This window comes from Adiantum capillus-veneris, chromosome 20, assembly GCF_014529385.1.
Source record: "Adiantum capillus-veneris isolate H3 chromosome 20, ASM1452938v2, whole genome shotgun sequence".
Lineage (NCBI taxonomy): Eukaryota > Viridiplantae > Streptophyta > Polypodiopsida > Polypodiales > Pteridaceae > Adiantum > Adiantum capillus-veneris.
The window spans coordinates 135,178,385-135,190,903 of NC_140950.1; positions in this window are offsets into that span (position 1 = coordinate 135,178,385).

A 12,519-nucleotide genomic window follows, 5' to 3' on the forward strand; every position below is an offset into this window, starting at 1 on the left:
TTGTACACCATCAAAGGCATCTCTTTTTTTCCAAACCACATTACATATGTGGAAAAATGTTACAAGGGAGGGAGTGAGGTGAAATTTGATAGCTTTCAGACAAAGCAAGGAATGCAAACGCTTCACCCCTCCATTGTAAGGTGCATTGGGTTTACTATCGAAGCTCCTTGGATCACAATATTCTCATACTACAATGGGGGTATTGTGGGCGACATAATATATCGCTTACCATTCTCTTACGGATTGTTCAAACGAAACATGCACAGGCTACAACACGGCTAGAGGTCATTGCCTATAGCAAATCTTCCTGTACAAGACATACATTAGAAAATTTCGGAGGTCTTTTAGTAGAGAGAGGAAAAAGAGCTCCTCCAATGCGAGAAGATCTTATGCTACATAGAAAAAAGTCTGATATTAACAAAAATATAAAAGATGCATTCAATGAGCAAACAGTCCTTGAAAACGGTCACCTTCTTATTAAATGTGAGTGTCGTTATGATGAGTTCGGTGCCACTCATTCGGAATGTCTTACATCATCAATGAAATTTTAAAAATAAAAAAACTCTCAACTAGTATCAAAATTTGAAGATTTTGACACCACCAATGTGTTCGGAATGCCCAAAAACCTAAAAATTGAATGTCTACCTGGCCTTTTCTGACACGTGGAGAGGGAGAAATTACCAAAACACCCCTAAAAATGGGTCTTGGGATCATGGCACACGAGGGACAATTTTTTTTTTTTTGTGAAGTGGCCTCTGCGCGCCGTGATCCACTTTGTTGTCCCTCACGTGCCATAATCCCAAGACCCATTTTTAGGGTTTTTTTGGTAATTTCTCCCTCTCCGGGTGTCAGAAAAGGGCAAGTAGACATTCGATTTTTAGGTTTTTGGACGTTTCGGACGCACTGGCGGTGTCAAAATCATTCTGACACTAGTTGAGAGTTTTGTGATTTCTTTAAATTTCATTGATGACGTAAGACATTCTAAATGAGCGACGCCGACCTCGTGAAAAAGACACTCGCATTTAGTGAAAAAGTGACCGTTTCAAAGTAATGCTGAAAAGTTAGGTTCACTTTTCAGAGTATTTAGTTGTCCTTTTGGACGTACTGAATAAGTGCAAAGGCATTTTAAGAAATTTTCTAGAGAGAGAAATAGAAGGCCCTCCAAATGACCTCCGAAATCTTCTAGTGGACACGGTGCAGATCAAAGCAGTGATCGAGAAAATGCCAGTCATTTGTCACGCCTTAATCGACGGCGTTGCACCTGCCCACTCGACCGGTATAGTGCAGAGTGACCTGCATCATTGATTGGGGTATGATACTGAGAACACCAGCTAAGCGCGCAGGAATCTACAATTTTGGATGCACAGAGAGCAGGGAATGCCGAGATGGCTAAGCGACCGTGGATTACTCCCAAACTATACGATCCACGGTGCACAGATGCATACAAAAAAGCGTGCGACATTTATGCATTGGGCTACCTATTCAACATGCTGGTAGATTTTTGGAGTGCAGCCAGAAAAGTTTATTTTCCAGAAGAAGTTTCACCATTTGGACAAAGATGTTATGAGGGCTATTCAAATTAAAGTAGATTGTTAAATGAAGTTAAAAGGGCGAGAACAAAGAAGAAATGCTTCTGACATGTTGATAGTTTTCAAAGAACATTTAAAGACAGACCCTAACCTTGTCCAACATCCCCTTGTTGAACTTGCACCATCATTTTATCCGACTCAAACATTTCTATGATATGCATATGTCTTGTCTAGGGTATTCTATTTTTTATTAAAGTGTATTATTTGGTTTGAAGTGGTTCGCCTACTTGAGTCAATTATCTTTAGTCATTTCAAATTTGTCATGTTGAGTGTCAGTATTTCAAATTTGCCTTGTGGTTCAGTTAGTCGCATTTGTTGTGGTTTGATTTAGTAGATTCCGTGGTCTTTTATAGTGAACGAGAAATTTCTATATTCTGCATATGTGAGACTATTGAATCATGAGAATATATATTTGACAATGATATTGAATATTTGTCTATCTGTTGATTGCATCTCTAAGAGAAACCGATGAAGAACAAGATATTGGCACCCAATCACTACCCGATGATCAACAACAAGCGGCTGTTAATGCATTTCAGTGCATGAAGTCTTTGGCACACGGCATGTTGGCACAACAAGCGATGCATACTGCTCGACGACTCTCAAAATGGGAAAATCCAAACCACATGCAATGGAAAAAGATCAATAAACACGTGACAAAGGACATGAACAAGACAATGTGGCCATGTGAGGACGCAGAGATCAAGAAAGGAAGGTGGAAGGTTTTGAAGTGCAACCATGATGCGATTAAAGAAAATGCTCAGATGATTTATTTGGAGGTTTATGGCAATCCCCTGCACAATGCAAATTGTGCGCTATATTTTGCAAAAATGTTATATGTTCACTTTGTGCAATAGAGACCAGTAGACTTCTCGTCAAAGGAGACAATTGTTGCCACTCATGATTTAAGGGAGAGGTTGTGTCACTTTCACCCAAGATGAGCTGGCATTGATAGTGGAAGGTGCCGACCTACAGTTAAAGAGAGAGAAGGATATTTACACGACACAATTGGCAGAGAAAGATGAAAAAATAACATGGCTTTCTATAGCCACCCAGACACCCCAACTCTCACAAGTCCGGATGGAGAAAAGCATTCACCACTTAAGCCAGGACGATCAAAATCTGACACAGCGAGTGAATCCAACACCTGTACAAGGGACACACATCAGCCACCTTGTCATGCATCCAAATTTGGTCCCCTCGTCTACTTCAAATGCATCCTCATCTTCCCAATGTCCATTTTTCTACAAGAATTTTGATGGATGGAGTGGATATTATACATTGACATGTGGTCATTATTATCATTTAGTTTGTCTTATTTGTTTAATGCAAAATAGTAGTCGATGTGCAATCTGTTCACAAGATATTCCACAAGGAATATTTATTATTTGGCATGGCAAACGAGTATAAATTCAAGCAAGCCCCCTAGATACCCCTAGCACAATTAGAAATCTGTTTGATGAGCAAGATGCTGCTTCAGAGCAACACAATTGAGATCAACAAACTATGTACTATCGCAAATATGAAGCATTGTAATTACTCAAAATACATTTGAATACAAGGTCTTTTACAATGGTTTTTGACATTTACTTGTCCTAATCTCAAGCTATATTGAATATGTTGAGTTGTTATCTGGTTCTAAGTCTGAGTATTGTGGTTCTTCTTGTAATTCAACCTCCACATCTATTATCAAATTTTCTTGTTTTTTGTCTATAGTGTATTGAGATACACCAACATTGAACTCTTCTTCATCTTAGTTTTGACAATCATACAACCAGGTTGGAATTTCCTCCTCATAGCCGGTACTTTCGATGTGATTCAATATCTTTTCATTGCAAAACATATTTCTGATCTCTCTGCTAATAGTCTGTTGTGAATAGTGTTGTGAACATACTTGTACATACTCCAGTTTCTCTCTGAACTTGAGTTTGCTACACATTGTGCGAGTACTTCCATTCAAGGGGAAGTAAGGTAGGGTAATTCTCTCCACCATTCATCATCCACCAGTTCCATGCAGGTTGCTCTTTTGATTATCTGTACAAAATCATTTGCAAAAGGACCTTCTTTTAATCTAAATGCACGCATTTCTTTGATGCAGTCAATTCGGTCAGTCCTGAACATTGGAGTAGAGCATGTTGACCACGTGATAGAAATTGCTTACCACCTCTGTATTGAACATCAGATCTAAATTCCAATACTCTGGATTGAGCATGTAAGAAACGCTATGGAGTGGACTATGAGTGCTCTTCCACCTTGCATTAAAATACTTGGCTAAAAAATTTTCGTTGTTTACCAGAAAATGGTAATCGCCACTCCTTCTCTACTACAGACTCTTTCAGCTATTCGGGATTTTCAAGACTTTGTTGGACTGACCACCATGTCATCCACACTTTGCCCAAGTTTGGTACCCTTTGATCAAGATTGAAGATCGTGAACATAACGGATATCATTACATGGTATGCATTACACTCCTCCACCAAGCAGCCTTGTTTACATTTCCACGTAGACATATAATTTTATCTTTCACTTTTTCTTTCTGCTCAAGCTGCCATTTATCAAAGGCCGTGCAGTTTAATGTGTCAATTATAGTGCATTTATTATGGAGAAGTGATTCCAAGGTATAAAAGTGTATGCAGAACTGAGTTTCAGCAGGAAGTTTCAACATACTTACATGCGCATCCTATACAAATCGAGCACTCTTTATCGTTTCAAGATAAATTTTACAACCTAACGTGCTATATCAATTATTTTGGTGAACCGTGTGGTTTCTTCGCTAGTGTAACAATATTTAAGCACCAAGTTTAAGCTGTGCATATTACAACCATTGACAAAAATGTGTGAAAAAACACTTTTTTATCAATTTACTGGCATTTTTATAATTTTTTGTGTTGTCCATGACTAGTTAAACGACATGTTCAGCATCAATTTCTTTAATTACATTAATCAAGACCTCAAAAATGTATTTGCCACTTTTAATTGCACCAGAATTATCAATCACCTTTAAAACGTTTCTCCCCTTGGACAAACCAGCATTACATTGATCAGCAGTCTTCTTTGAACATTTGACCAGCCATCACTCACAATCGTACATCCTGAAAGTGAAATATTTCCAAGTATTATTTTGCCAACACGCTCTTTGACTTCGATGTAACATTTGTCCAAGAAAATATTTCTTATTGTGTGATAAAGAGTTGAAAATCCTGGACCAAACTCACTGATTTTCTTCCAAGCAGCCTTCCAATGATTGCTGTCTACCATGACCAAAGCACTTCCAATAAAGAATATTACTTTGGCGAGTGTAGTTTGTGCTTCTTCTAGAGATTGCACTCGAAAGCTTTGATGTAATGATTTTTGACGCATTTGACTAAGTCCACCTTCATTGTGACGCTTAAGAGGAACACTGCCTGGAATTTCCTCCCCTTGTGCAGGTTGTTTTCCAAGGTTAGTTGGCGTCGCTACAGAATCTGCAGAGTTAATATTTTTCTCTAAGATTTCTTGACTCAAAGCCACAGAGCTATATATATGTTGTCTCTTACCACCCTTTTTGGCAAGCTCTTCTCTCAAACGCTTTGCAACTGCAGGTGCCTAAGGATGTTCACATTTCTTACGACTCTTTTTAACGCTACCCAAAAACGGATCCCTAATATGTGGTGCACCGCTGATTTTGTTGTGTGACAAAATTTACATTTCCACTCCGTATATCGTCCACATATGTTGTGAGCATAATCCCACTCTTTGCCAGGAGCTTTTTTATTCTTTGGCTTCTTCGTACCACTTGTGCCCACATTTTGCTCGATTGCTTTTAAATTAAAACTGAAGGCAAAAGAACCAGATGTTATTTCATGCACTAATAATCTATCGTAATACATAATGCACTCTTTGTATAAACTAATGCATGAACTAATGAAAATCAATCTTCAATATAATCACTCAATTGAGGACTACTTGTACCCAGTGAAGGATTGTAGCCCACCCATGCAACCAATTCAATATATAAAAGCTATTTTAACCCAATTAAGGATTACAGCTCTTATATTGTGGAGTGACAAGTGTAAATCAACTCAAATGCAAGACTTTAAGGATCTTTATATGCTCGGTACACTAGTATAGGACATCCAACCCTTGACTATTGAATCATCATTTACATATGCTCATCTTCTAAAACCAATTACAGCCCTCATTTGGATCATTGGCTTCTTCACAATGAGCATGACTCTCCAAGTTTTCAGTTGTTTTGGTTTTGTACCTTTATGTCGGTGAACAAATTAAAATTTTTTAGAAGTGGTTACCGAATTAAGAATCACGTTAGGCCCAAAAAAAGGACCTGTGACTCTGTAACCTTTAGGTCAATTCACAAGGAGACGACTATACCCGACACTCGAATACACTCCCCAAGGATTTTCCTAGCTAAAGGACCGCGGTTAGCACACTGTTTACTATATATAATTATTCCTACCGAGCATTTTAATTTTCTAGGTGGGCCCACCGAGAAATTACATATACCCGGCGGGCCCTCCGAGAAAATGGAATAGCCCGGCGGGACCCACAGGGATAAATGGAAAACCTGGAGGGCTAACCGGCTCTATAGGTTTTTGCAGGTCATAATCAAAGTCACGTTAACAATTAATGTGAACACGTGATTTTTTTGTGTAAATACTAAAGTTATTGACGTAACCACCTGATTGTGATTACGATAATGAAATCCCTAGTGAAGTTGATGCAACAAGGTTGGTGTGAGGTGGTGAGAGTGAAGCAAGGTGGGAGCTCCAAAAGGGTATAATCCCTTTGTAACCTACTTCTTGTTTTGAATTACTAAAGCCATTGAGTGGCTGCTTTCCCATGGACGTAGCCCACATTGTGTGAACCATGTATAGCATTTGTACTCTCTCTCTCTCTCTCTCTCTCTCTCTCTCTCTACTCTATAATCTCTTGTGTATAAAAATTATCTCTCTCCATTAAGTAATCTACTCAATTATCCACTTAGCTACGCCCTATTTCCTAACGTCATGATCAAGGTCATGAAAACTATAACAGAACTATCAAAAAAGGTCACCCTATGGCCTAGGAACACTCTCCCCATTATCAAAACGTCAAAAAATAGTGATTTAAGCAGTTAAATTTGAAAATTAAGCTCAGCAATGCGTAGTCACGAACCACAACAGAACTGAAAATACTTACACTTGAATGAAAGAGCATGGAAAGAGGAACATGATGCCAAGTTTTGAAATTGAAAATGGATTACCCAACATTAGTTATGTTGATTACAAATCTGAACTGAGAAGTCGCTTGAGCATACGTACAGCAAATCTCTTTCTCTCCAAAAGATAAGCCTTCTTTCACATTAAGGTTGTTGACTTTTATACCTAGGGCTTTCTAAATTGCCAGTGGCCGGCTCACATGGGCCTTTATAGACATAATGACAGAATTACAACTCAGGGAATTGACTTGCTACTCTACAATTAGGATTTACACACAATGTAGCTACACTAGCTCAAAAAAATAATAAAGTACAACTGTGATGTCTGTCTAGGTGTCCAATTAGGCGGGTGCGCACTCAGCGAAACTGCAAGCACTTCTCTTTTATAGTTTAGATCATTACACTATTAAAGAGTATGGGAGCTTAGATTGATTTTTTTCAAGTGTTCACCATCCGGGCAAGTAGCATATCGAATAGTTTTTCAGATACATATGTGGGGTTGTTTTTCAAATTGATGCCTTCATCCAACAACTTATATGTGCTTTTTATTCCATGGTTGAAACTTTGATACCCTGACACCCTGTCATAAAAACTAATATCTAATTCTCCCAAATGATTTTCTCATGTTAAACTGATCATTTAATATGGGGAAGTACCCGTGGAGTAAAAGCAAGAATATTGGTAAGGCTACCAGACCGGTCTCTGCAGGAATCCAAAAGAGAGAAAATAGGAATCCAAAGGGGGGCAGTCTGCAAAAGAGCAATGTGCATCATTGGAGCTTAAAAGACCTAAGGCTCATCTCCATTAAGACTTCCATAGGCTAAGGTTCCAAAACTTTAATTGAAAATTCCAAATGGTTAAAGATGGGGAAATTGGATGGGGGAGGGAAGACTCAAAAGTCTTCCCACATGCCTATCTAGGAGGGGGCGAGACCTAAGAGTAGGGGAGGAGAGAGAAACACAAACAGACACTCCAAAGCTTCCCTAGAGGGAATACTGGACATATGGGAGACTCCTAGGCCAGTTGCCCCCAATCTCCCCTTAAATCCTATTGGATGGCCATACAGGTGGACCAATGAGAATTAGGCTAGAGTTAAATTAGTCTAGATAATTTTAAATTGCTTGATAAAAGAACCAATATAAATTAAGCTCCCCAAAAGACTATTGGATAGTCTACCAAGGGGTCCAATGAGCATCAAGTAGCTCATGGCTTGCCTGATTCCTGTTGGCCAAAAAAATAAAAGGTACAATGAGAGTTTAATAAATTATTTTAATTACCTAAAGCTATCACAAAAGGGGAAAGGGGGAAACTTGTCACAAGGCTATCAATTATGCTTCTAATATGTGATTGGCTAAGCTTTGCAAGAGCCAATGAGAGGCCAGTAAGAGTAATTTGCAAGAGGGGTCGACCAAGAAGAGAGAGAGAGAGAGGGCTTCATTTTTGTCTAACACATTGCCACACACACACACACACACAACTCATGTGTGCAAGAAGAATTCCATATCCTTCTCCAATCATTGAGAAGTAGAGGCCTACACCAACAACTCTTGGTATGGAGTGCAAATCCAACTCATGTGTGCAAGAAAAACTCCATATTCTTCTCCAAGCATTGAGAAGTAGAGGCCTACACCAACAACTCTTGGCTATGGAGTGCAAATCCAACCAAGAGCCGAGCTTCAATGGCATGCTCATCTCCTCTACCATGCTAATTACTAAGCTAAGGTATGATATTAGAGTGATCATGTGAGGAGAATACTTCTTTCTCGTAAGATACATCTTCTTCCTCTCAATCATCCTCATTCCTGCTAGCTCTCACCATTTTTGAAGGTGTGTGAGGTCTTGGGACTGAGGCTACGGACACTAGGTGTGTTTTTCAAGCATAATTTGGTGCATGAAGCTTCCATCTTCATTGCACCAAGAATTGTATGTACAAAATTCTCCTTTGATGGGAGAAGCTATAATACAAAGCCTTTATGGAAGGGGGACCGGCTCCATGTAAATCTAGTCCTCAACTGTTGTCAATTATTTTATTTCTCTCTCTTTTCAAGTATTGTCAATGCCAAATTAGCTAGGTGTAAATTTCTATGTTGCTTTCTCAAATTAAGTACTATCTCTATGCTCATTAGGAACTTGTTCTTAATGAAATGCTCACTATGTTATCAATTTCCTCTACACAGAAGTTACTAGTGCATTAAATGTTACATTGGTATCAGAGCTATTGGTTTGTCTTTTCTTGCTCAAGAAGAGAGGTCTTCAAGTTTGCTACAAATGGTTGGTGTTATTAATTGCAAAAGAGTAAGTAGAATAGGGATTTTTCATCCTTGAAGCATGCCTCCTTTGCAATTAACGGGGATACCATCAAGAGCTGTGGTCTTTATAATGGAGTCCTACGAGATTTGCCCATGGCTTATAACCATTATTGAGTTTTAAGAAGCTTTACAGGAACCGGTGTTGTCTTGGCTCTGTTGAACCCTCTCTTCTATTCCTTGCAATTAATAATATTTGAGCCACGGGTATAGATGCATGAGTAATTAATTTTGAAGGTAAAGAGAAGTAGTAACTAGGGCTTGAAGTGCCAAAGTACAAGTAAAAACTTACACCTAAAATTTTCTAGTATGGCTGACAAGGGAAAAGAGATTGAAATGAATGTTGATAGCTTTGATTTTGCTAATGAAAGAGCAACTAATGATGCCCCCATGCTTGTAAACTATCTTGTTTCTAGGCTTCAACAAACCCTGGGAAATCCATCTCTCCAAGCAGAAGTGCTACAGCAATTGCGTACCCCGGGTATTCCCCACCAAGAAGAGAGAGTACCTAGGAAGGCTCCTGGTGAGACTTCTAAAAGAGGACTCTCTTTGATAAGGGAAGAAGAGTAGGATCCGTACGAAGGGCTCAAAAACATACTACTCAATGAGGCATCTCCCTCCCAAAGGAGAACCCAAGTTTCAACAGTAGAGCCCCCACCAAAATAATGAGAAAGAAGTGAGTCTTTTGCCACCTTGACGGGGATGGCTCCACAAAGACGGAGAGCAAAACGCTCTCCAACACCCCCTAAACGTAGAAGACCATTGCATACTTCTTTACCAAAGAGAGAAGAGAGAAAACACGAGAAGAAAAAGGCAAGAAAGAGGTCACCCTCTTCTCCATCTTCTTCATCCTCTTCCTCTCTTGAAGAGAGTGATGGTGCAGACAAGGAGAAAAAAGGGAAGGAAAAGGCAAGAAAGAGATCACTCTCTTCTCCATCCTCCTCAGCAAACGGTGAAGCTCCACAAACATGGAAAGCTTTAACAGATTCCATCATGAAGCAATTTTTGGCTACCGATGTCAAAGACAACAGTAGGAAAATTTTGAACTCATTTTTGGGCCTTTTAAGAGTGCCACATCATCAAAGTTGTACAAAAGAAAGCAACCCGGTAGACACCTCTAAATATTGCTTAGAACCCCATGATATGACCTATCATTGGAAAGTTCTTGAAAAATGGATTCTAAAGAGCCAAGGTCCGAAAAGTTTGGATGACTTCTATGAAAGTTATGCCATTTTTTTTCAATCAGCCAGGTTTTATTACCGTTATGGTAATCTAAAATCACCTTTTTCTAGATCTACATGAAGGCAATGTCCGATACATGCATGCTATATATCAATAGATAGCATTTGAAGAGTAGATTCTAAATATCCAACCTCCGACAAGTTTGGATCTTATTTGCAAAAAATCTACCGATCCCCACTTTTTGAAAGCTATGCCACATCAACAATTCTTACAAGGCCCATTTTTTAGTCCAAACTTTTCCTAATGACTACTCACTGAATGGCGAAGCTTGAAGCTCTCTCCCTACGAATCTATTCACAAATATGCAGACAATTTTTGGGATTTACACCTCGAAGCCACTGTCTTCAAAAAATGTATTTTGGAGAGCAAAAACAACAATTTTGTGCAGGTTTAACTGAGGATATGCCGGAGTATGTTAACTCCCAAAGGCCACGCACCATATCTGCGGTCATACACCATAGTATGGTGGCTTCAAGAATCAACTTCCAACAAGGGGCTAAGAGAAATCTTAAGCCCACGGAAAACAAGGACCGTAATGAGCCTAAGGGGAAGGACAAATGTCCAAAAGTCTCCCAAAGGCAACAACAACAACAACAAGCCAAAGAGAAGGGAGTTTATAAAGGCAAAAATAAACTCTCTCTTGAAGAGCTAGAGTGTTATCAAAAAGATAACCGTTGTTTCAAGTGCGGGGAGCAAGGGCATGCCTATCGTGCTTGACCCCATAAGAATACATAAAATGAGCCTCCTAGAGCTACCTTGGTCAAAATTCAAGAAGAGGATTCTCATCACAAAGGATCTCCTCCATGTCATGCTTGGGGAAAGGTAAGAGAACATGATGGTTTCATTCTCTTTGACCCTGGTTCTACTCACAATTTCATATCCACAAAGTTGGCCACCAAGGTAGGCATCCAAGCCTATGAGATGGGAGATGTCCTACCTGTCGATGGTGCTTTCAAGGGGCAAGAAGCCTCAGTCACTCCCTTAATTGGGAAATTGAGGCTTCATGTACAAGAAGCCTCAGTCACTCCCTTAATTGGGAAATTGAGGCTTCATGTACAAAGCTATGTAGACAAGGAGGATTTCTTCATCTCTCCTCTCAAGCATGAGGATGTAATCCTAGGGCCACCATGGTTTGATTGCATGGCTGCCAATGTTAAATTCCATGAAAGACAAATTTACTTTAGGTTCAAGGAAAAAGATATGTACATAGATGCTAAGGAGTTGGGTAGTACCATACCCATTGCACATAAGAAATCTTTCAATAAGTCATTAAAGAGCTCTATTTCCATGTACATGATTTTTGTTAAAGATTCTCAAAATGAACCTAATGCTTTAGCAAAAGAAAATATAAACAATAAAAAGGAATTAGAGTTATCCAATTTCCTCAAGGGGTTCCAAGATGTTTTTATTAACGACATCACATATGAACTACCTCCCAAACGCCGAGGGGATGACAACCATGCAATTGAACTTCTTCCTTGAAGCTCACCGCCTAATAAACCTCCTTATTGAGTTTCTCAAACTCAACAAGAGGAGATTATGTGGCACGTGCATGAGTTGGTTGAGAAAGGCATGGTTAGGCCTAGCTCATCTCCATTCTGTTCACCAATGTAATTAGTGCAAAAGAAAGATGGAACATATCATATGTGTGTCGACTATAGAGCACTAAATAGGATCACTATCAAGAATAGGTTTCCTGTTCCAGGGGTAGAAGACCTATTTGATAAGCTACAGGGAACGACCTACTTCAGTAGTATTGAGAGCTTACGCAAGGCGGAGCAACGAAGACCTATTTGATAAGCTACAGGGAACGACCTACTTCAGTAGGATTGACCTAAAAAGTGGCTACCATCAAATAAGGATAGTTGATCAAGGCATTGTAAAGACCGCATTTTGCATGATTTTTGGTCGTTATGAGTACATTGCCATGCGTTTTGGCTTGACCAATGCACCAGCCACATTTAACCGCTTGATGGGGAAGCTATTCAGGCCTCAACAAATGTTTACTGGAGTGTTCTTTGATGATATAATCATCTACTCTAATTCATTAGACGAACACAAGTAACCCCTCCAGGTAATATTTCCAATTTACGAGAGAATGAACTTTATATTAATCGAAAGAAAAGTGAATTTTTCTTATAAGAGATTCAATATTTAGGTCACATTATCTTTCAAGATGGCATCC